The 24236-nt window shown below is 40.0% G+C and overlaps 1 pseudogene; it reads right to left on the reverse strand.

The window, feature by feature from the left end:
• The window catches only part of LOC129514507 (60S acidic ribosomal protein P0-like), a 54147-nt pseudogene that overhangs the window by 14745 nt on the left and 15166 nt on the right, over window positions 1–24236 (reverse strand).

The following is a 24236-nucleotide window of genomic DNA, read 5'->3' on the forward strand; positions in this document are numbered from 1 at the left end:
TTGCAAGACCATATCCAAATGTGAGGGGTGCTCATTGCTGTTGGGTTGGTACATGTTCCTAGGCCTTTTCAGTTAACACAGCTAAAAAATTAAATGTGTATTTCATATACACATATATGTATACAAACACATATGAGACATATGTATGCATGTATTCAATATATTACTATATTATATATTATAGAATATTATATGTATTTAAAGTGTGAATTCACAGATACTTAAAAAAATTATTTATTTAATTTAAGACAGAGAGAGAGTGCATGAGTGTGTGGGGGCGGGGGTAGGGGCAGAGGGAGAGGGAGACAGAATCCTGAGCAGACTCCGTGCTGAGTACAGAGTCCCACTTGGGGCTCAGTATCATGACCATAAGATCACATCTGAGCCAAAACCAAGAGTTGGTCACTTGACTGTACCATCCAGGCACTCCTATAATGATACTTTATTTTTAAAAAAATTGTAAAAAAAAGATTTATTTATTTGAGAGAGAGAGTATGTATGAGCTGAGGGGAGGGGTAGACAGAGGAAGAGAGAGTCCTAAGCAGACTCCACACTGAACATAGAGCCTGACCTGGGGCTTGATCTCACGACCCTGAGATCACAACCTGACCCAAAAACCAGGAGTTAGAGGCTTAATTAACTGCGTCACCCAAGTGCCTATAATGATACTTTCAACTGAAATTCAGGAATGCAAGATTTTTGCTTATGTTTTTATATATTAAAACTATATCTCCTTTGAGATTGGGAATCATGGTTGTCAAGGACACAAGGGATGGGGAAATCACAATATCCTATCATCACGTTTGCTTTATCCTCCATACAGAATCACCTAGATTTATCTACATGCAGAATCATCTTAAAATGATAATTCTAATACAACCATGGCCGGCAGGATTACAGAAAACACTGTTTTCTTGTAAATATTGTCTTTGCTTTCTGGGTTTTGTTATGTAGTTGTATTGTCTGCCTTCATATGGAGGTTTGGGGGGATTCAGATCCGTGTTGCTGCTTATATAGCAGTACATGCTAGCTCAGAATTGCCTTTTGAAAATTCTGAAATTTGCTTGGATAATTAAACATATGTAAAGAGTAATCCATTTGGCTGATTATTGTTCAGTCTAGGATGTACTTTATGATTTATTTCTAAAGGCCGTGATAGTACCATGAGTCCGTGTGGTGGGCCTTTCCAGACTAATCCTACTGAGGATCCCAGAAGAAGGTCAAACAAACTATAATAGCAATTGGGGAGGGTCTTTGGAATTGTAATGAGTAGAGGGACCAACATGTGGCCTGGAAAGTTTTAATGTAGTCAATACTTTTGAGCTACCCTTCAGAACTATCCAAATAATGATACACTGTAAGTCAAAGCAGGGTGACTGCCATCTAAGTGCAGCATTGAAAAAATGACCTGTTGCTTCCTCTCAACCAGATTGCTATTTCTATGCAGAAATCCTGGAGCGGCGCTTGCAGTAGTAGACATACATGTATTATGTTTTGGTTGCCTGTCACTCATTTCCCCTACTTTAGCGTAAGCACACTCATTTCTTTTTTTCTTATTGTTTAATTCATTTAAAAATAAAGTAAAAATTTTAGAGCAGTTTTAGATTCACAGTAGAATTGAAGGGAAGGTATAGCAATTTCTCATATACCACACACACAGCCTGCACACATGCAGAGCCGCCCTCATCAGCATCCCCACCAGTGTGGTATAGCTGTTACAGTTGGGGAGCCTACACTGACACACTCTGGTCACCCAAAGTACATAGTTTACATTATGGTTTACTCTTGATGTTGTACATCCTGTGGGTTTGGACATGCATCCATCATACGGTATCCTATAGACAGAGGATTTTCACTGCCCTAAAGATTTGTGCTCCCATCTATTTATTCTTCCCTCAACCCCTGGCAACCACAAGTCTTTTTATTGTTTCCATAGTTTTGCCTTTTCCAGAATGTCATAAAGTTGGAATCTTACAGTATGTAGTTAATTTCCTTTTGAAGAATTATCTCTCCCTCTAGAAATTTTCTACCTTTAGGGGATTATCTCCAACTAAGGGTAGGCATGTGACTCCAGCTAAATTAATCAGACTCTTACGGAATTTCCGTTACTGATGGGAGTGATACAGAAAGGTTCAAGATGGTAGGGGATTATTCATTCCAGTGATGGTATTGTGATGAGAATGCTGATTAATTCCCCGTGCCTTGGAGCTGCCCTGATTCTTGATATTTTTTGCAGCTAGTTTGTCCATTGTTACTGTCAATTTTGTGAGTTCTTTAATAACCACTTAATATATTTATCTTCTGTTTAGAGCTGGTTTCTCTTATAGCAAACAACTGTATCTGATTCATTGGTGATCCCTCGAGTACATTAGAAATGTTCAATCTATTCAAATTATATTTCTTCCTTAAAATTTCTTGCAGAGCTGGTTTGGAGGTCACATATTCTTTCAGTTCCTGCCTGTCTTGGAAGCTCTTTATCTCTCCTTCCATTTTGAATGAGAGCCTTGCTGGATAAAGTATTCTTGGTTGCATGTTCTTCTCATTTAGGACCCTGAATATATCCTGCCAGCCCTTTCTGGCCTGCCAGGTCTCTGTGGAGAGGTCTACTGTTACCCTAATATTCCTCCCCATGAAAGTCAGGGACTTCTTGTCTCTTGCTGCTTTAAGGATCTTCTCTTTATCTTTGGAATTTGCAAGCTTCACTATTAGATGTCGAGGTGTTGAACGGTTTTTATTGATTTTAGGGGGGGATCTCTCTATTTCCTGGATCTGAATGCCTGTTTCCCTTCCCAGATTGGGAAAGTTTTCAGCTAGGATTTGTTCAAATACATATTCTGGCCCTCTGTCCCTTTCGGCGCCCTCGGGAACCCCAATTAAACGTAGGTTTTTCTTCCTCAGACTGTCATTTATTTGCCTTAATCTGTCTTCATGGTCCCTTAATTGATTGTCTCTTTTTTCCTCAGTTTCCCTCTTTGCCATTAACTTGTCTTCTATGTCACTCACTCGTTCTTCCACCTCGTTAACCCTCGTCGTTAGGACTTCTAGTTTGGATTGCATCTCATTCAATTGATTTTTAATTTCTGCCTGATTGGATCTAAATTCTGCAGTCATGAAGTCTCGTGAGGCCTTAATGCTTTTTTCTAGAGCCACCAGTAGCTGTAGAATAGTGCTTCTGAATTGGCTTTCTGACATTGAAGTGTAATCCAGATTTTGTAACTCTGTGGGAGAGAGGGCTGTTTCTGATTCTTTCTTTTGAGGTGCGGTTTTCCTTCTAGTCATTTTGCTCAGTGCAGAGTGGCCAAAAACAAGTTGTATTGGAACACGGGGGAGTATCACTGGTCCGTCCAGCTGGTCTTCTGGGGGAGGGGCCTGCTGCGTTGATTTTCAGGTGTTAGCACTTGGGGGAGCTGTTCTGCCCCTGCCTGCTGCAGGAGAATATGTGACCTCCAAACCAGCTCTGCAAGAAATTTTAAGGGGGACTCTTAAAACTCCCCTTTAAGAAGAAGTTCAGTGGAACAATCCACAAAAACAAGGACTAAATAGATATCATGATGACACTAAACTCATATCTGTCAATAGTAACTCTGAACATGAATGGGCTTAATGACCCCATCAAAAGGCGCAGGGTTTCAGACTGGATAAAAAAGCAGGACCCATCTATTTGCTGTCTACAAGAGACTCATTTTAGACAGAAGGACACCTACAACCTGAAAATAAAAGGTTGGAGAACCATTTACCATTCAAATGGTTCTCAAAATATACCCTAAAAACTATAGAACACTTCTGAAAGAAATTGAGGAAGACACAAAGAGATGGAAAAATATTCCATGCTCATGGATTGGCAGAATTAATATTGTGAAAATGTCAATGTTACCCAGGGCAATTTACACGTATAATGCAATCCCTATCAAAATACCATGGACTTTCTTCAGAGACTTAGAACAAATTATTTTAAGATTTGTGTGGAATCAGAAAAGACCCCAAACAGCCAGGGGAATTTTAAAAAAGAAAACCATATCTGGGGGCATCACAATGCCAGATTTCAGGTTGTACTACAAAGCTGTGTTCATCAAGACAGTGTGGTACTGGCACAAAAACAGACACATAGATCAGTGGAACAGAACAGAGAACCCAGAAGTGGACCCTGAACTTTATGGTTAACTAATATACGATAAAGGAGGAAAGACGATCCACTGGAAGAAAGACAGTCTCTTCAATAAATGGTGCTGGGAAAATTGGACATCCACATGCAGAAGAATGAAACTGGACCACTCTCTTGCACCATACACAAAGATAAACTCAAAATAGATGAAAGATCTAAATGTGAGACAAGATTCCATCAAAATCCCAGAGAAGAACTCAGGCAACACCCTTTTTGAACTTGGCCACAGTAACCGGAGAAGGACAAACAGTGTATGTTCTCATTCATTTGGGGAATATGAATAATAGTGAAAGGGAATATAAGGGAAGGGAGAAGAAATGTGTGAGAAATATCAGAAAGGGAGACAGAACATAAAGACTTCTAACTCTGGGAAATGAACTAGGGGTGGTGGAGGGGGAGGAGGGTGGGGGGTGGGGGTGAATGGGTGACGGGCACTGAGGGGTACACTTGACGGGATGAGCACTGGGTGTTATTCTGTATGTTGGTAAATCGAACACCAATAAAAATTAATTTATAAAAAAAAATTGTATTTCTTCTTCCAACAGTTCTTCTATCCTTATTTCCCTGCTCTATTGAAAAATATACTTTAAAATTTGCTTATTAGTTATGTTTATTGTCTATCTCCTCCTTTAGAATATATGCTTTATGAGGGCAAGCATTCTTTAGGTAAATCTGTTTCTTTGCATTGTGTATCCTAAGTACCTAGGGAGATTCTTGGAACATAATAGGTACTCCAGAAATATTAGTGAGTTTAATAAAGCTTCTAAGCCACTGTGTTTTAAGTCTCTTGATTGCCTCTGTATGGAGCAATGCTTTGTCTCAGTTCACTGTAAAATGTCGGCATGTTTTTGCTGCAGGTGGTTTTGGCATGTTATCCCTGTGTAGGTTGGGAGAAAATGTAATTACAGTGGAGGAGAATAACAGTGGCTCTCCACCTCCAAGGAAATGAAAAAATAAAAAACAAAACTGAGGGCTCAAATGGATTTAGTTGATATCTTGATATCTAACATAAACCCGTTTTACTTAAAGGAAATTTTGGAAATACTAGTGTCATAATAAGGTAAAGGTATACTTGACTAAAGGACTCAAAAATAAATCATTCATTTTTAAAAAATATTTTATTTATTTATTCATGAAAAACACACACACACACACACACACAGAGGCAGAGACACAGGTAGAGGAAGAAGCAGGCTCCATGGGGGGAGCCCAATGCAGGACTCGATCCTAGGACCCTGGGATCACCACGTGAGCTAAAGGCAGATGCTCAACCACTGAACCACCCAGGTGCCCCGATAAAACATTCATTTTTACAAAAAATACAAAAAAAAATTGCACTTACTCCAACGAAATGACATAGCACCTAGCTGAGACTGAAAGTCATAATCAGGGCGAGGGCCTTGGATTGACAAGGTCAGCCAGGAGAGGATAGCTAGTAGGTGATTTGAGGCATCGTTATAGAGAGTAAGCTCAGAATGAGGTTATTATCTGAATGTTACAATTGCTAGCAGAGGGTAAATTGAACAACTTATCTTGCACAAGAAAAAAGACTTAATATTTATTAGACAAGTCTTGTTTCACATAAGCTTTGCATATATTATTTTACATATGCCTTTCATATTTTTTTTCACATTATCCTCAAATAAGTCCATGTCTTAGCACTTTCATTTTATAAACAGAAAAAACTCTGAATAAGAAAAGTTAGTTAACTTATAGTCACACAACAAGAAAGTGCCGGGCCCAAAGTGTAAATCTAAATCTCAGGTCAACCTAAATCTCCTGCTCTTCCTACTACATCATCTCTGACACAAGAAATTGAATCTGAAACTATAGAAAACAAACCACTTTCTGTGGGTAAAGATGGTGGATTGAAGATGTACAACAGCTACCACTCCTTTGTCAAAACCCAAACCTTTCTGCAACAGTAATTTTTTTTAAAGTCGTAAGCATGCGAGGACAAGAGAGCAAGAGAGGAACAACAGAATTTGGGAAACTGATAAGCAGACGGAAATGTGGTGATTGACTGAGCAGACTTAAGATAACCGAATCCCAAGCTGGCAATGGAAGAAGTGGAGTAATAATAAATTGATTTACACTGTTGAATCAACAAGATCTGATACCTGAGTAAGTGAAAGGAGAATGGTCTGATTTTGAAGCAGTAGGCTCCCCAGGTCTACATGCACCTCCGCAGAGCTGTCTGATGGCTTGCTCCTTTCACATCCTGAAGACTGAGGATACGCTCTCTGGAGAAGGTGACGTAGAAAGTCACTGGAGGATTTCATGTACATTTGAGGACAGAGGCCATCCTGAAAGCAAGGGAAAGAGTTAAAGTTTGATACTCAATTGTGAAGCCACTGATTGTCTTTACCTGCACACCTCACAAGCTGGCAGCTGGCCCATATCCTGTAGGTGAGGCATTCAGGTGATTGTTCTCTGGGGATCCAAGCAGCCATGGCTCTCCCAAGAGGAGAGTCCTAGTGATACCATCGGGGATTCTTTACTGAAATAGTTTGCTTCATCAGAACTGAAGCCCATGCAAACTAGCTCCAATTTTGTGCTCAGAGCTTCTAATCAACATTTAAATTTTTTTTTTACGTTTTTTAATGGTGGTAAAAAACATACAATTTCACATCTTCATGATTTTTAAATGTGTAGCTCAGCAGCGTTAAGTATATTCACATAGAGATTGTTCAGTAGATCTCCAGAACTTTTTCACCTGGCAAAACTAAGTATATCCTTTGAACAACAACTCCCCACGTCCCCTGCCCCCACCCCTGGCAACCATCATGTTCTGTCTCTGTGGGTCTGACTACTTTAGACACTTCTTAAAAATGGAGTGAAATAATATTATCTTATTGTGACTGGCTTATTCCACTTAACATGACGTCCTCAGAATTCATTCATTTTGTAGCATGTGACAAGATTTCTTCCTTTTTTTAAATTAGAGACAGACAGAATCCCAAGCAGGCTCCACACCCAGCATGGAGCCCAGCGTGGGGCTTGATCTCACAACCTTGATGTCATGAGCCAAAATCAAGAGTAGGACACTCAACCAACTGAGCCACCCAGGTGCCCCAAGATTTACAATTTTTCTTTTTTTAAAGATTTTATTTATTTATTCTTGAGAGACAGAGAGAGAGAGAGAGAGAGAGAGAGAGAGAGAGAGAGGCAGAGACACAGGCAGAGGGAGAAGCAGGCTCCCTGTAGGGAGCCCGATGTCGGACTTGATCCCAGGACCCCGGGATCATGCCCTGAGCCGAAGGCAGACGCTCAACCACTGAGCCCCCCAGGTGTCCCAATTTACTCCTTTTAAAAGTCTGAATAATATTCCAGTTTCTAATCAGCTTTTAACATGCCACTCATAGCTGTGTGGGACAAGGTAGAGTTACCAGGCATCAGAAGAAAGCCTCTTACATGAAAAATTGAGAGACACAAATAAACGTAAAACACCAGATCATTCAGAAATAAGATCATGTTTTAAAAGCTATCAATTAAAATGTCAGAGAATAGAAGATATCACATAGGAAGCAATAATGGAATAACCATTAGAAAAAAAAAAAAGAACACTAAACACGAGAAAAATCCCCTAAACCAAAAATTCCCCCAAACCCCCAAAATTCCCTCCAAACCTCAGTGGTGGAAATATCAAGCTGAGGAAATTTTTCAAAAGTGGAGGAAAAGGAAAAGAAACATGGAAAATAAGAGAAATAAGATAAAATTAGATCAACAGGTCAGAAAACCTAAAGTCTAAAATAATAGGAATTCTAGTTGAGACAATAGAGGAAATGGAGGGGAGATAATCAACAAACTAATATACAAAAATTACCCAGAATGGAAGGGCATGAATTTTTCATGAAGGATTCATATAGTTCCTTGCAAAATGGCTCACCATCATGAAATCTCAGGACAGCAGGACAGTAAGAGCACTCTACAAATTTATAGAGTGTTTAGAAAAAGAGAGATTAGAATGATGTCAATATCACAGCAGCAGTGCCGGAAGCTAGAAGACAATGGAGAAACATCTTCAAAACTGATAGAAAATGATATCCAATTTAAAATTCTGTACCCAGCTAATTTATTAACCATGTATCTAATTAGTATTAAACTTGTGAGTGCCATGGCTCTACTTTATCATTTCATATACTGGGTGCTGTTACAGAAATGAATATAAAAGAAGATAGGTCAATTCTCTGTATTTTCTTTTTGTGTTGCTTTAAAATAAACTTTGATTTTAGTGTATTTTAGATTTATAGAAAAACTGTAAAGATAGTACAGTGTTCCCATAACCACATAACCCCATACCTAGTTTGCCCTACTAACGTCCTACATTAGTATGGTACGTTTGTCATAATTTTGGAACCATTGTTGATATGTTCTTTGTCAGATTTTCTTCATTTTTACCTTGTGTTCTTTTTCTGTCAAAAAAGATCCTGTCCAGGAACTACATTACATTTAGACATCACATGTCCTTAGGCTTCTCTTGACTATGATGGTTTCATAGACTTCCTGTATTTTTGATGACCTTGATAGTTTTGAGGGGTAGTGGTCAGGTATTTTTTAGATATCTCTGAATTGGGATTTATCTGATGTTTTTCTTATGATCAGACTGGGGTTATAAGTTCTTGGAAGGAAGACCTCAGAGTAAGGTGTCATTCTCATCACCCTGTAGGAAGGGTATGTAGTATCAGCAACCCTAATCACTGGTAATGTTGACCTTGATCACTTGGCTAACCCAGTCTCTCTTTTTCTTACTGTACTCATTCCAAGGAAGTCACTTCTGTTGCCCACATGTAGCGGGTGGGAGTTAGGCTCCACATCTGAGTGTAGAGTATCTATAAAAGTCATTTGAAATTCTTCTGCATGGTAGATTTGTCTTTTCCCTTCTCATTTATTTATTCAATAATTTGTTTATGTCAGTATTGACCCCCGGGTATTTATTTTATACTCTGGATTATAATCCAATATTTATATTTATTTTGTTGTGTATTTCTTTTTGTGGCACTTATTTCAGAGATGCAGTGTCACAAAGACCCAGAAAGTTGTCTTTCTTTGAGTCTATAGCCTTTAGTCTAGATCCCAAAGCAGATAAAATTGATGTACTGAAAAAATGCCCTTCTACTTGTATACAAGTCACAGACTTTTATTAAAACAAATGCAGTCAGCGTTCTCTGTTAGCAATGAAAACCATTCCATGGAAAGCACAGTGCCTGTGGAGCTTACGATCCATTCACTTACTGTAATGCCATTTCCCCTGAATTAGGTCCGTTGAGATAAATTTATGTTGTAGTTAACCTGAGCTGCTATAGAACTTGAGCCATTAAAATGCCTCTTACTGTACTGATTATCATTTGACTCATACCCCTGTCAAGCAATATATGTAGGGAAATGTGTTTTCTTTAATTTTGCAATGACTTTATAGCAGAGAATTACATTTAGAGCTTCTTCAGCAGGTTTATAAAAAAACAATCTTCACAAGATTTAGATACTCTGAATATTTCTTTTGGAAATATATTTGTTGTTTTCATTCTCCCAAGGAATTTCTCTATCTGTGGTCCTCATGGACTTAGGCTGTACACCTTCAATCATATAAAGTACGATAATTGTCCAAAACAAAGACTCATGACAAGTCATTAACCTTGGAGAGGTTACACAGAACACTGTAGAGTTGCAGAAGAAGAACAACTTTAATGTGAATGTTTCTTCAGTTTCATCATTCAATGTGAGGATTTCTATCAATTGCTGCTATAAGTCACTTATCAAATTTAAGAAATTTCCTTCTATTCCTTGCTCAATAAGGTATCTTAAAATTTGAGAATTCATGTTGAATTAAGCACTTCTAAAGAAAGGGTCATTTTTCTTTTCTCCTTTAATCTGTTAATGTAGTGATTTGCATCAGTAGATTTTCTGCCTGAATTTTCTATGTTGGCCATTCTTATATTCCTGGGGAAAAATGTTACATGGTTCATATAAAATATAAATTATTTGTTCCTTGAGGAGTTGGTAATGCTTTCTTATAAAAGCATCTTGGGCCAGCATCCTAACCATTGGGCAGATCTTTTACTACTTAAAAAGATTTCTTCCACATTTATTGATCTATGTAGTTTAATAAGTCTTCTTGAGTTAATTTTGTTAATATTTTCCTAGGTGATCACTTCTTATATCCAGATTTTCAAATTTATTGGTACAAAGTTGTACTATATTATCCTGAAATAAAAATAATATTCCTTATGTATATCTTATCTTTCTTGATCCTGTCTAAATGTTGTTATTTGTGTGTTTTTCTTATTTTATTTAAACTTACCAAAGTTTGTCTATTTTATTAGTCTTCTCCAATAGCCAGTTTTGAATTTACTTGATTTATTGATTTCTACTTTTTTAAAAAAATAAATAAGATAACACAACAAATAACCATTTAAATAACTTAGTCCTTTGTGGGAAAGATTTTGACTGGAATTGTATTGGTGATGGAGAAAACATCCAGGTCAGCCCTGCTGCCCCTCTCCTTGACAAAAATAAAAGTCTTGGGTTGCTTAAATTGCTCTATTTTCTTTTTTCGTAGGAGAGCAACTGTATTGGATAGTGGTATTCACAGATTTGCAGACTTTCAAAGGTCTAAGGATATGTCCCATGAGGCTGCCAGTGGTGTTTTGTCTTTAACAAACTGGCTTTGTTGGAACTGCAAAGATCCCACCCGCAGAAGATGACTGCTGCTTTAGTTACTACTGTCAACTTCTCCATAATGCATAAAATTCTAAGGTAATGAGGAGAGTTATAATGGGTAGTGGAGAAGTCCATGTGGGTAAACCAACTTATATAGCAAAATAGGTAAATGATTTTACACTACGATTTTGTATCCATTATTGAGTCTGAAACACACAGAACACTAGCTTCTTAGTGACACTTGAAAATAGCTGTATCAGTCCTTTACTGCCTCTGGGGTCCTTTTATGACCATCCCTGCTGAAAAACTTCAATGTTGAGGGAGAAAATAGAAATATTCGCATTTGGAATTAAGTTTTCCATCACTTTCTATCTTTATTCTTACTGATACACATTTGTGCAAACATGAAAGCCAGGATTGATTAGAACAATAATTTTGTGGCCCACAGAACACATGCTAAATCAGCACTCTTGTCTGGAAGCTGGACATTTATCTTTCCAAGCCAGGCTAACACCTAATTGTCTCCACATTGTGAGAAGTGTAAAGGCCATCACGACAATGGGGCAGAAAGTTGAGCCAACTCGATTTATTTAACACTTCATAACACTCTGGAGTTTTTCTTCACTGCCCAGGCTTGTAAAATTTATTATGAACCTTTAATCCCTCCCCCTGCTTTCCTGAGGGTTTTAAAGTGAATATAAAACAACAACAAACAGAGTCTATAAAAGCGTTTCCACCCCCGCCGCACATGTTGCCTTGTGTGTGCTCAGCCGGCAGGCTCGTCAGTGTCCCTAAGAACTTGTCCCGGTCGCGGACACGTTGGCCAGTTTAGGCCAGGCCTGCCTGCACTCCAGCTCTCTGCAAGAGGGGTGTTCCCAACAAGCCGGCGATTGTGGGGATGGCAGCCCTCATTCTGTCTTTGCTGCTTAAATATTTCTATTACAAGGATAACACAGTCACACAATTAAAAAAAAAAACAAAACACCCAAATACTATTACTTTTAACACAAAGACGGTTCATTCACATGGAAAAAAAATTAAAACATTGCAGAAAAGACTAAACTGAAAAGTAAAATTCACTTGTTTTCATCTCTGCTTTTGCTCCAAGATACTGGTTTGTCGTTTTTTAAGTGTGAGACATAAGTATTGTCTAAGAGTGTCACCGATTACTTCAAAAGGTTGGACTATATCTACAAAACCAAAGTAATCAGTCTTCGGCATCTAGATTCTAATGGGAGAACAAACGCAAAACAAAACAAAACAAAACAAAACAAAATAAAAACCAGGAAAATTCCTGTAATGTCGAATTACGAGGTGTCATTTCCAAAGGCAAAAAATGGTGGCTTACTTCTCTTCCTATCCCAGTAAAGAATTAACGGTGCGTATTATTACCCTAAAGGGGGGAGATCCTGGCTTATGAACGACACTGGACCATATCATTTATCATACAAATGGACAAAAGGCATAAGCCAGAACAGTCCTGGATGAGCCAGCGCACGGGACCATCCCACGTATATTGTCTCTCTGGTTTCAGCATCGATTATGTGCTGCTTCACACTGTTACCTGCTCCACAAGTGCAGTCTTGTTCTACATTTTAACTAATTTTAATTTTACATTTTAAGTAGACCAATAAGCGTCCAACCCGAATGACTAGTAAAAATTGATATGTATTGATAGGAATTGAATTATTAGTAAGAATTCAATGTGTTTTTTTTTCTTTCTTGATTGATTAACAAAGACCTTAATAACTTCTAAGATTTTTCTGCCTCTGCCTCCAGACTATCAGCCTCTTACTTGTGATTCTGTGGTTGTTGGGTTTGTCGGTTTTTGCTCAAAGCCTCTGAAATTGCATTGAGACGCAGCAGGCCTCTTTACCTGATTCTGGGAGGTCTGGATTGGCAACTAATTCTGGAGTCCAGAATATCCAGCAGCCTGTACCACTGAATTGATCAGTGGTCTCACCATATTATCAAAGTGGATGGTCCTATTCCTGAGCTTCTATTCCGTTTCTCTTGGGATAAAGTTATAGTGTTTAATGCTTGTTTGCTTTGCATTCCATCCCAAACAAATTAACAACAACAACAACAACAAACAGATTTATTTATTTATTTTAAAGATTTTATCTATTCATGAGAGACACAGAGAGAGAGAGGCAGAGAGACCCAGGGAGAGGGGGAAGTAGTCTCCATGCAGGGAGCCCAATGGGGAACTCGATCCTGGGACCCCCGGGTCACACCCTGGGCCGAAGGCAGATGCTCAACCACTGAGCCACCCAGGCATCCCCAAAAAAACAGATTTAAAATGGGGCAGGATAAGAGGGAACAATGCTGACTATTGGAGGGAAAAAAACCCTAATTAAAACCTTTTTTTTTTTTTCATGGCAGGGCTCCTTTTCACTGGAATGTCTTGATTTGGCTTATTAAGTTTGAAAATGATCCTGTACTTGCTCTCCCATCCTCTTTAGAGCTGTATAATAGTCTCAGCCTGCTAAAAAGAATGTTGGGGAGACAAGTGCTTGAGCAAATGAATGACCACACAGCACTGTAAGAACAATGATAGACAGACTTAGGAACGTTTCCGTAGAGAGGGCCGAGCTCTGTGAGGGTGGGAGTGGTGAATGAGATGTGATGTCAGGGCAGGCAGATCCTGATCTGGGTTTCGAGAGATGGGCAAATCCATTATGAAGCATAGGCATAAAGGGATCATGAAAGACTTGTGTGAGTGTAAAAATCCCATAATTGAAGTGTCGGGTGTTGGAACTACTGTTAAAATTGATTTGTGTGGCTGGTTATGTTCTTTCACAGGAGCCTTGAAACTACGAGTGATCTCTTTATATACCACATGTTTGTATGAAAACTGGTCTGAGGGGTATGTGAGTGACTTTGCTGTCTTAATAACTAACATTGTTTTAAAAAGACAAATGTAATTCAAGTAATTAAAAATATGTATGTACAGATATATAAAATATATATTTTGGGGGGTATATACCCACAATTAGATTCTCCTTTTTGAGGCATCCTTTTTTTTAAATTTTTTTTAAATTTTTAAATTTTTTCCTTTTTTTTTTTTGAACTGTTTGGATCTCCATAGAGGTGCCATATTTTGCAACACAGTACGGTTTTTGAGGCACCCCAAATTTATAAAGCTGTACCCAGAGATCATAACTTCCTTAGCGAACCGTAAAACACATATGCTTAAGTAATTAAAGGTACTTGTGGGGTTAAAGCATGCTTGAAACTCCCAAACAAGTTTGTAAGTACTTTTCCAGAGAACCCCTTGCCCAAGAAAGCTTACGTCCGTCCTCCGCACTGCAATAACCTGCACCACTGAACTTAGAATATCTGATGACGAGCTTTCCTCAACACAGAGATTTGATCTTTTGCTTGTTTGCCCTCCATGGGAGTATGTTGTTGAACTGTGGCTCGGGGATGCGGTGAGTTAGTAAAGGAAGGAAGTGAGAGTTTTAATTTTCCTAGTTAAGATTCATCACCATCCCTCGATACCGCTGTACCTAAATGTAGGCTGTCTTCCTGTGATGGTTAGATTTTGGTTGGTTCTCAATGATCTAGACCCACTAGTAGTTTGTATAGAGAATCAACAGGTGACCGCTTTGCTTGGTGCATGTCATGGCTCTGGTCTGTGGCGGGAAGTGACTCTGGTCATCTTGGAGTGGGCCTATTCCCTTTGGTCAGCTTTTCTAGCTTTACTGCCTATAATGACTTTTTCTCACAACTCTTAATGGCTCTTTCTTTTCTTCAACCCTTTTCTTAGGGGAGAAAGAAGAGATGTAGCATAGCACCACCCTGCGGGAATTGGTACTGGGGAGACCGGTGCAAGAACATGACCTACTTCTACCATTGTCAGTGATAAAGTCCTTCATCTTGACCTACCCAGTTTATGTCTCCTGCCAGCACCCCTGAAACTATGGCCGGCTAAATTGTTACTTTGCAAGTTGGGTAAACTCTTGACTCTTTATGGTTCTTGACATTTCTTGTATAAGACTCCCTGTGGCCTAATTTCTTTGCCCATCCATTAAATATGGGTGTTTCTCAAAGTTCTGCTGCTGGCTTACTACTTTTCTCCTTGCTCATCCTTTTCTTCGGTGATCTTATTTAGTCTTGTATGTGGTTCTAAATGATAGAAGATGCCTTGCACATCTGCATTTCTAGCCTCAAACTCTCATTGGAGCTCTGGACTCAAATACCCAACTCTGATGCTCAGGGCACCTCAAACTTAACATGTCTTGTACTAACTACTTGTACCTGCCTGGGCCCTCACCTCCTTTAGGATCTTTACCTCAGTTGGTGGTACAGTCATGTACCTGGGCACATAAGCTAAGTGATGGCCCTTGACTCCTATCCTCCTTTGAAACCCCCACATTTTAGTCATTAGAGCCACTGATTTTCCTTCTTAAATCATTTTCATTTCCAGCTTTATTATCACTACTCCCAGTTGAGCCCCTCCTTTGTGGTTCTCGGCCACAATAGTGTATTAGTCAGTGTTTTCCAGAGAAATAGAATTGTATGTGCAGAAAGTACATCTGTATCTATAGATCTCCAATAGAAGATAGATATTTGGATACCTAGCTAGCTAGCTAGACTTATTAGAAAGGGTTGGATTATGTCATTACAGAGGCTGGTAAGCCCAACATTTGGTGGTGCAGGAGACCTAGGAATAGCTAGTATTTTAGTTCTGAGGCCATCAAGTAGGACGAAGCAATGTTGCAGATGGAAGACCACAGGCAGTTGATTGGGGAATTCTCTCCTGCTTGAGGAAGGATTGGCCTTTTAATTTTATTATTTATTTATTTATTTATTTATTTATTTATTTATTTATTTTAATAAATTTATTTTTTATTGGTGTTCAATTTACCAACATACAGAATAACACCCAGTGCTCATCCCGTCAAGTGCCCCCCTCAGTGCCCGTCACCCATTCACCCCGCCCCGCCCTCCTCCCCTTCCACCACCCCTAGTTCGTTTCCCAGAGTTAGGAGTCTTTATGTTCTGTCTCCCTTTCTGATATTTCCCACACATTTCTTCTCCCTTCCCTTATAGGATTGGCCTTTTTATTCCATTCAGGCCTTCAACTGACTGGATGTAGGCCACACACAATATGGAAGTCATCTGCTTTACCCAAGTCCACCCATTTAAATGTTGATTTTACCCCAAAACACCATCATAGAAAAACCTAGAATACTGTTTGACCAACTATCTGGGCACCTTATGGCCCAGTCAAGTTGACCCATAAAATCAACCATCACAAATAGCCTCCCAAATGGTCTGTTTTCGCTTTTGTTCCTTTCAGATTTGTCCTCCAAAGGCATCTATCCGAAAGACAAATCAGACCACATGGTTCTTCTACTTAAAATTGTTCAGTGATTCCATATTACCTCCAGAATAAAGTCCATACTGCTAACCTCAGCTAACACACAGAGACCTAGGATCTTGCTCTGCCCATATTGCTGCAAATTGCTTCCTTGCCATTCCTCACCTGACGTATTGTGCTCTCTAGTGGCTTTTAGTGTTACAATTCCTTGGACACATAAACCCAACATTTCTGCTGTCCTTATAAGTAGAATTCTTTCCTGCTCCCCTGGCACTTGGCTGATTCCCACTACTGACTGACACATAACTCAAGGAATATTCCTGGCTTTCTTTGATTCTGTGCAGAATATGGTGTCCATATTTTTACCATAGCTTTACTACACTTATTAGAAATAATATTAGAAATATTAGAAATAACTCAGTTTAATCATGGGGCTGACAAACCAACCTCTTATAAAGCAAGAGACTGTCTAATTTATTTTGTAACCTCAGTGTCTGAATAGTGTCTGACATAGTGTTGCTTGACCATTGACTGATTCACCGACTGATTTGAAATCCATAAAAACTCCATATTGGAGTTGGATGGAGGACATAAAGGAAAACACAGATCTGCTTTAGTGAAAAACAGAAACTAAAACAAAAATTAAAGGCACCATGGAGTTTTAGATTTTTGGGGAAAGTAACTTTAAGCAACTTGTAACAAGTCAAGAGCTTATTTTTGAGCATTAAGCATACCTGTAAGGCAGTGTCTGGCTGGTTGGTGGAGCATATGAGTCTTGACCTCAGGATTGTGGGTTCGAGCTCCATGTCGGGGGCAGAGATCGCTTCAAAATAAAATCTTAAAAAAAAAATACCTGTCACACCAGAGGCTACATGTGACTTTCTTCATCATGATCACAAGGCCATTTCCTTCTCTGCTAAACAGCCAGAGAGTTGGGGTTATGGTGCAGCGATAAGCCTGAGAACCCAGGATGGAGATAAGTGATTGTTGTCACACTAGTGGGTAAGATCAGCTGACAGTTCAAAAAATTATTATTAATCATTATTATTGTTATTTTTGAAAGATTTCAGATGCCTGAGAACACTATAATTATTATTATTATTATTATTTTGTGTGGTTTGCACTTAATACACAGGCATTTTTTGCTGCTAGGCACTGTTTAGTCCATACACCATATTCTGGGCACCTGAAACCATGGCAACCATGATTTCTGATCATTTGTAGGCAATTTAATTTGGCTTAAACATTTAGATCCATTATTCTGCCGGTTATTTCTGAAAATGATTTAAAACACACTTCAACAGGCATCAATTTTTATTTTATTTTTTTTTCTGAACCATTAACATTATCTTTTTTTTTTTTTTTTAAGATTCTAGAGGTAGAAAGTGATTTGTAGCCATCAGGTTATCCATTTGCTTATGGACCATTTACTTAGTCTTTGAAATAGGGTTCAAAGAATTCAGTGTAGGGCAGAGATGGGTAGTATTTTTATTTTATTTTTAAAATTTTTTTTTTAATTTATTTATGATAGTCACAGAGAGAGAGAGAGAGAGGCAGAGACACAGGCAGAGAGAGAAGCAGGCTCCATGCACCGGGAGCCCGACGTGGGATTCGATCCCGGGTCTCCAGGATCGCGCCCTGGGCCAAAGGCAGGCGCCAAACCGCTGCGCCACCCAGGGATCCCTTTATTTTATTTTTAAAAGAGATTTATTTTAGGAAGAGAGAGGAGAGAGAGAGAGCAGGAGGGGCAGAGGGAGAGGGGCTTGGAGCCTGATGCTGGGCTCAATCTCACAATCCTGAGATCATGACCTGAGCTGAAACCAAGAGTTGGCCACTTAACCAACTGAGCCGCTCAAGCGTCCTGACAAGTATTATCTTTTAAAATAATTAATAATGCCCCTTTCTCATTTTCCTCTAAGTTAACACCATGATGAGCTCAATAGCTTTTTTTTTTTTTTTTTTAAGATTTTACTTATTTGAGAGTGAGAGAATGAGTGTGAGAATGGGGAGCAGCAGGGGCAGAGGGAGAAGTGGACTCCCCGCTGAGCAGGGGGAGCCCATGGGGGGCTGGATCCCAGGACCCTGAGATCATGACCTGAGCTGAAGGCAGGTGCTTCACCACCTGGGCCACCCAGGGGACCCTCAAGTACTTTCAAATCCTGAAATGCAAACTGAGATAAAGACAGTTACTGACGGTTTTACATGTGTGTTGGAAAGTAGGATGGTACCATTATTTTTTAAAGCTCTTAACTACAGGAATAAAATATGTCCAGTTTCTAACATCTCTGTACATCCATAATCACTGTAGCATCTCAATTTACAATAGCTGAATCATCTAGAGGTTATGAAGATTGGGGTCAGAAAATAACAGGCCGGGTTTCAATCCTCAAAGCTCAAGAGGAACTAATGTCTTTCACAGGTTTCTCCATTTGGAATCTAGAAGCTTTCCTTCATAATGACTCAAGATAAATTCCTCACATTTGTCAAAACTTGTGGATATATAAGGAAATTTTTCTTCTCTCCAACTTGAGAAAGACAGTTTTGTTTTCTCATAGTCAGTGGGTGGGGGAGTTCTAGTACTTCTTGTTGATAAAATATTTATAAGGCAATATTCTCGAAGTTGTACAATTGTGATGGTAAACACATTTATATGAAATTTAATGAGGCCAAGTGGGAGTGTAGTTAAATATCTTCTTGGAAATCTTGGCAAGTTACAATGGAGATTAAGATTCTAATTCATTTTAAAATGGGATTCAGTAATTTGTTATCTTTCAACCCTTTTGTAATTGTACTGGGGAGTCATACAAAAAGCACAAATATCAAGATTCCTTATGCCGGTGTTAGTTTGGCTTGTCAGTGTCTCTAGAGCTTCTTTTTCTTTGTTCAGATTACACACTTGGCTAAATGTTATCATTTGCATTTTGATATATACACTGGATTTTGTTAGTGGCAGAAATATCTTTATAAATAAATTAGAAGAAATTTTAAGATGTTTCATTTCTGCATGTAAACATCTGTGGGCACAAAAAGCCTGATGTTGTCAACAGAACCTTGATACTATGGTAGGGTTTTGTAATAAACAGTAGGGAAGTGTTAGTAATTGGGCGGACAGTGCGAGGAGTCTTGGTCTAAGCAGATGAGCCTCCGTGGGCCTGATGCCCTTTTAAGCAAACTCTGTTGAGAACTGAGGTGTTTTTGTTTTTGCTTTTTTGGTTTTGCTTTGTTTCGTTTTGTAACTTACAGACCATCCTCTACATTGTAAGAGAAACTCATACCTTAAATGTAAAGTTGGCTGGTACAAGCCATTTAAAAAAATTCTCTTTGATTTTTGAAGCCAGATTGTATGACAGACTTTTAGTCCTGCATTTTTGTTTATTTGAAATATTTTATTCATTCATTTATTTTAGATGGGGAAGGGGAGAGCACCTGTGTAAGCAGGGAGAGGGAGAGAGAGTCCTGAGTAGACTCCACGCTGAGTGCGGACCCTGATGTGGGCTTTATTTTTATTTATTTATGTATTTATTTATTTAATTTATTTATGAGAGACACAGAGAGAGAGGCAGAGACATAGGCAGAGGGAGAAGCAGGCTCCACTCAGGGAGCTCAATGTGGGATTCGATCCAGGGTCACACCCTGGGCTGAAGGCGGCGCTAAACCGCTGAGCCACCTGGGCTGCCCTGATGTGGGCTTTAATAGAACCACCTTCTTAAACCAGTATTCTCACGTGGCAGTAGCAAACAGCTTCTCAACCTTTATGTATTCTAGTCAACTACATTTTAAATGTTTCTGGTGTCTAAATAGTCAGATTTGCATATTATTATCTCAGCTGTTCCAGCTCTATCTCCCAGTCTTCTCTTTTCCCTACTCATGGTCTTGCTTTTGTTTCACTGGGCTCGTGATTCCATTCCTGGCAGTGGAGGGAAGGGAGGGAGTTGCAGTATTTATATAGCATACGGGTGGCCTCAGAAAGGCTGGTCCACTCATTCAGTATCGGTTTTGCCCAGATGCCAGTGCCGCCCACCTATTGTTGTCCATAGCTGACTCTCTAGACCCGTGGACATGCAACATTGGCTCTTTTGTGTGTCATGGTGGATGACACATTCTGTGTCCAACTGGTACCTTTGTAGCATAATGCAGGGGGTCCTGTAGAGGCAGCATTGCTTTCCCTCTCCTCTTTTCAAGTTTTTGCTAATGTGGTCCTCTTCATTCTTTTTTTTTTTTTTTAAGAGAAGTAAGCCTTTGTTTTCTTGTTTCACAAATAAAGTTGGCTGAGTTGATTGCTTTTCTGTGATTAGCCAAAGAGACCAATCCTGCATCATCCTCCAACTCCTACGACTCTTCCTTTGTTTCAGACTTGGCTGCGACTGCGGCAGCTGCAGGTGCGGCAGTGGGGGTAGTGGCCATGGTGACAGCAGCCAAAAAGGCAGATGGGTCAGCCAGGAAGGCCTTGACCTTTTTAGTGAGTGGGAAGGTGTCACCAGCCTCTGCAGACAAAGCCAGACCTGCTCGTATCTATTAATGATGGAAAGGGGCACTGACGCAACGGTTGGGTAACCTACCTGTAGACATACGCTGACAACGTTGTGGACGCCCTCCAGGAAGTGAGAATGCAGTTTCCTCTGTGATGTCAAGCACTTCAGGGTTGTAGGTGCTGCCACTGTCACCCACATGCTGGATGATTGACTCAAAGGAGGAGGGGGGAAGTGTTCAGCCTGTTCAGCAGTGTGGCTTTGCTGGCTCTCATTTTGTCTCTAGTCTTTATCAGCTGCAATTCACTAAGGATTTCAGTGGTGCCCCTAGAAATTTTAGTGGCGGAGTAAAGCCTGGAGAAGGAGGCCTTCTTGGGCCCCGGACCAGTGTTCGGGGCTGGCACAGTGACTTCACACAGGGCTATGGCACCAGCTGGCACGTTATTGGCCAGCAGCATGTCCCTGAACTCAGCGAGGTCTTCCTTGGTGAGCACAAAGCCCCCATTCCACCAATGTGAGGCTGCAGTCTCTCCAGATGCCCTTGAATGGCCCTGTGCATCATGGTGGTCTTGCTCATCAGCATGACAGCCTTCCCGTGGACGGACATGAATATGCTGCATCTGCTTGAAACCTACAGTGTGTGCCTCTACAGTGAAACATTTTGAATGATCATCCAAAAGTTGGATGATCTTAAGGAAGTAGTGGGACTCCCAGCTTGTCCTGACCCCCGAGCGTCATGGTGGTATGTCAGGGATGGCCACATAGGGTTTAAAGACAATGTCACTCTCATGAGGATGCCTGTAGAGACCTCTTCATTCTTTGGGCTGGCCTCCTTTGGAGAAAGCAAGCTGAATCATCTTACTAGATACTTTCATGTGCCTATTCTAAGTTCACAAAAAACCTAGAAATCCCCCGTCCCTCAGACTTGCTGCTTAGGAAACCAGAGGTGATGTTTACTTGTTCCTTCTCCTCTCTGCTGACCCTTTTCCCGGGCTTGTCCAGCATCGGCTTACTTCTAGGTCTGCTACTCACTACAGAAGTGGTCGGCAATCCTCTCCATCTAGAATCACCCTCACACTTCTGGGGAGATTCTCTTAGGCATCCACTCTCCCCTTGGGGTTACAGTAGGGAGTGGGGAGTGGGTGTCCCCAATATGGTTTTTAGTTTTTTTTCTTTAGTATGATTTTCCAACTTGCTGTGTATTTTGTCCTCTAGAAGAGAAGGAAAGGAACATAGAATAAATCTTCATGTCCAGTCTTGTTTTTATTCTTACAAGTAGCTAGATGTGCACTGAATAGTGTGTATTCTGAGTCTGTGTGTGTATGGGGGGGGTGTTGTTTTGAAAGCAGAGAGTTGTTAAGGGGAGGAGGGAAGCAGAAATCATCACTCTTTGTTTCAAGTTGCTAGGAATGACTCATTAGAGAGAAGAGATGTAGGAGAGGGGAGAGCGTTGCTGGAGTGATTCTTTAACCAGGAAGGGGGATGGTAGCCGGTGCTCTGTTGGTCTGCCTGCCTGGACCTTTTGCCTCTTGCCTTTCAGTTGAAAGTTTACTGCCTTGTTTACTCTTTCCTGATTGTTGCTTTGGGTGTTCTGAATAATGTAGCCGAGTGCTTCATGAAGGATCAGAGAAGAAATAGGAACTTTTGAGAGGTCCAAGTTTTGGACTTCGATTTTTTCACAACAGCTTTGATTGTGAGTTTAAAGTAGCGATATTCAACCAGGAGGAAGCAATAACAGCTTACGGATAACAAACACGCAAACTTCTTCCATAATGGTAATTGTTAGTGTTGGAGTTGGGAAAGCAGTTGGGGCATGGCCTCAGGGTAAGAATAGAGGACTAGAGGGTCAACCTCAGAACATAACGTTGAAGGATGTCATACTCCCTGAACATGTAAATCATACAGCAGTCTTTCCTGTCTGGGATGAGCATGTGCATCTGTGCTTTGGTTTCCAAGAATGAAAGTTATGAGGGATGCCTGGGTGACTCGGTTGAGCGTCTGCCTTTGGCTCAGAGTGTGACCCTGGGGTCCTGGGATCGAGTCCCACATCAGGCTCCCTGCAGGGAGCCTGCTTCTCCCTCTGCTAAGTCTCTGCCTCTCTCTGTGTGTCTCTCATGAATAAATAAAATCCTTACAAAAAAAGAATGAAAGTTATGCTTGTTTTATAACTGCATAAAGCCTGACCTAGTTGAATATGCAGGTACCTGCTTGAAGATACTGTTCTATAAAAGGGATCCCACTCTGAGCTCAGAAAGAAAGGGGTAGGAAATCTCCTTAGGCTTCAGAGGCTGAAGGCACAGAGTTCTTCATAGACTATGGAGACGTATCGGGAGTCAGAAGTGGGCTTCTCGTAGTGGAGCATAGGACAGGCCAACAGAGCTGACACCAGAATGTTAGGAAGACACATTTGGGAACATCCAGTAAAGAAAATGGCAATGTTAGGAAACCTAGCAAGAGACAAAGATATCCAAGTGGAATGAAAGCAAATGTAGGCAGGAAGCCCTGGTGGGGTTGGAAGTTGAAGACCAGAGGGGAGCGTGGAACAGAGTAGAAGATAATACCAAAAAGGGGCCAGGTGTCCAGTGAGGAAGGCACGCCTGACAGGTCTCACAGATGGAAACAAAGTGTTAGCTAGAAGCCTCTGGAGATGTTAGAAGTAAAGAGGTCAGGATCCAGGCAAGAAGTTCATTGACACTTATGGGGTGTAGGAAGCAACCAATAACATGAGCTTAAGGTAGGATTCCAAGCTCAAAATATTCTAAAACAGAGACCAGATATGGTCTTGGTGTGATGGATAGAAATAGGTTAATGTGACTAAAGTGAGTAATGTGGTCAAGCTATTCCAACACTTGGCTCTCTGGAATATTTTACATGCACACGCAGACGCAGGGAGGACTGATATAGTGAAGAACAGAATGCCCACAAAATCTCATAGAAGTAAAAGGAAAGTATCAGTAATTTCATTCTATTTTTGCTTCTGTATGCTTTCTAAATGGTCTTCAGTGAATGTTATTTTAAAAAATATTAATATAAAAATGAAAAACAAAACAAAACAAAAAAAGAAAAACAATCGACGCAAATGAATTGCAGGATACTTGCAGAGAGCTTGAGAATTTGGTATTTTGTTCGGTGACTTGTGATGGATCCTGCCTAGAAGGGGCACAGATGCAAAACTAAATTATTGGAGGACACAATAAATTCTCTTGGAATTGTAAATTTCCATATCCAATCTGCGGGCCTTTTATCTTCTAGTGGAAATTTCTCAACGGACTGATAGAACAGCCACTTTCTTCCAAAACCGTCATTTAGGTTGGGTCTGTCTGGGACAAGATGAAATAAGATTTGGAAATTATTGAACTGAGGTGATTAATTGGAAGGATTCAAACTGAATAAATTAAGATTGGACCCCAGTCCCTGTACTCAGCTGGATACTTTTTATTGGCCGATTGAGCCCATAATGGGATAATGGAATAAGAAGAATGTTGGGCTTTGTTTTTTAGTTCATTTTGCAAATGAGAAAAGCCTTAGGCAAAATTCCTTTTGTTCTTAATGCCAAAATATTTCACTATTAACCCAACATAAAATGTATTAGATAATAATTTCTAAAAAACACTGG

The sequence above is a fragment of the Nyctereutes procyonoides genome, unplaced genomic scaffold, assembly GCF_905146905.1.
Source record: "Nyctereutes procyonoides isolate TBG_1078 unplaced genomic scaffold, NYPRO_anot_genome, whole genome shotgun sequence".
NCBI lineage: Eukaryota > Metazoa > Chordata > Mammalia > Carnivora > Canidae > Nyctereutes > Nyctereutes procyonoides.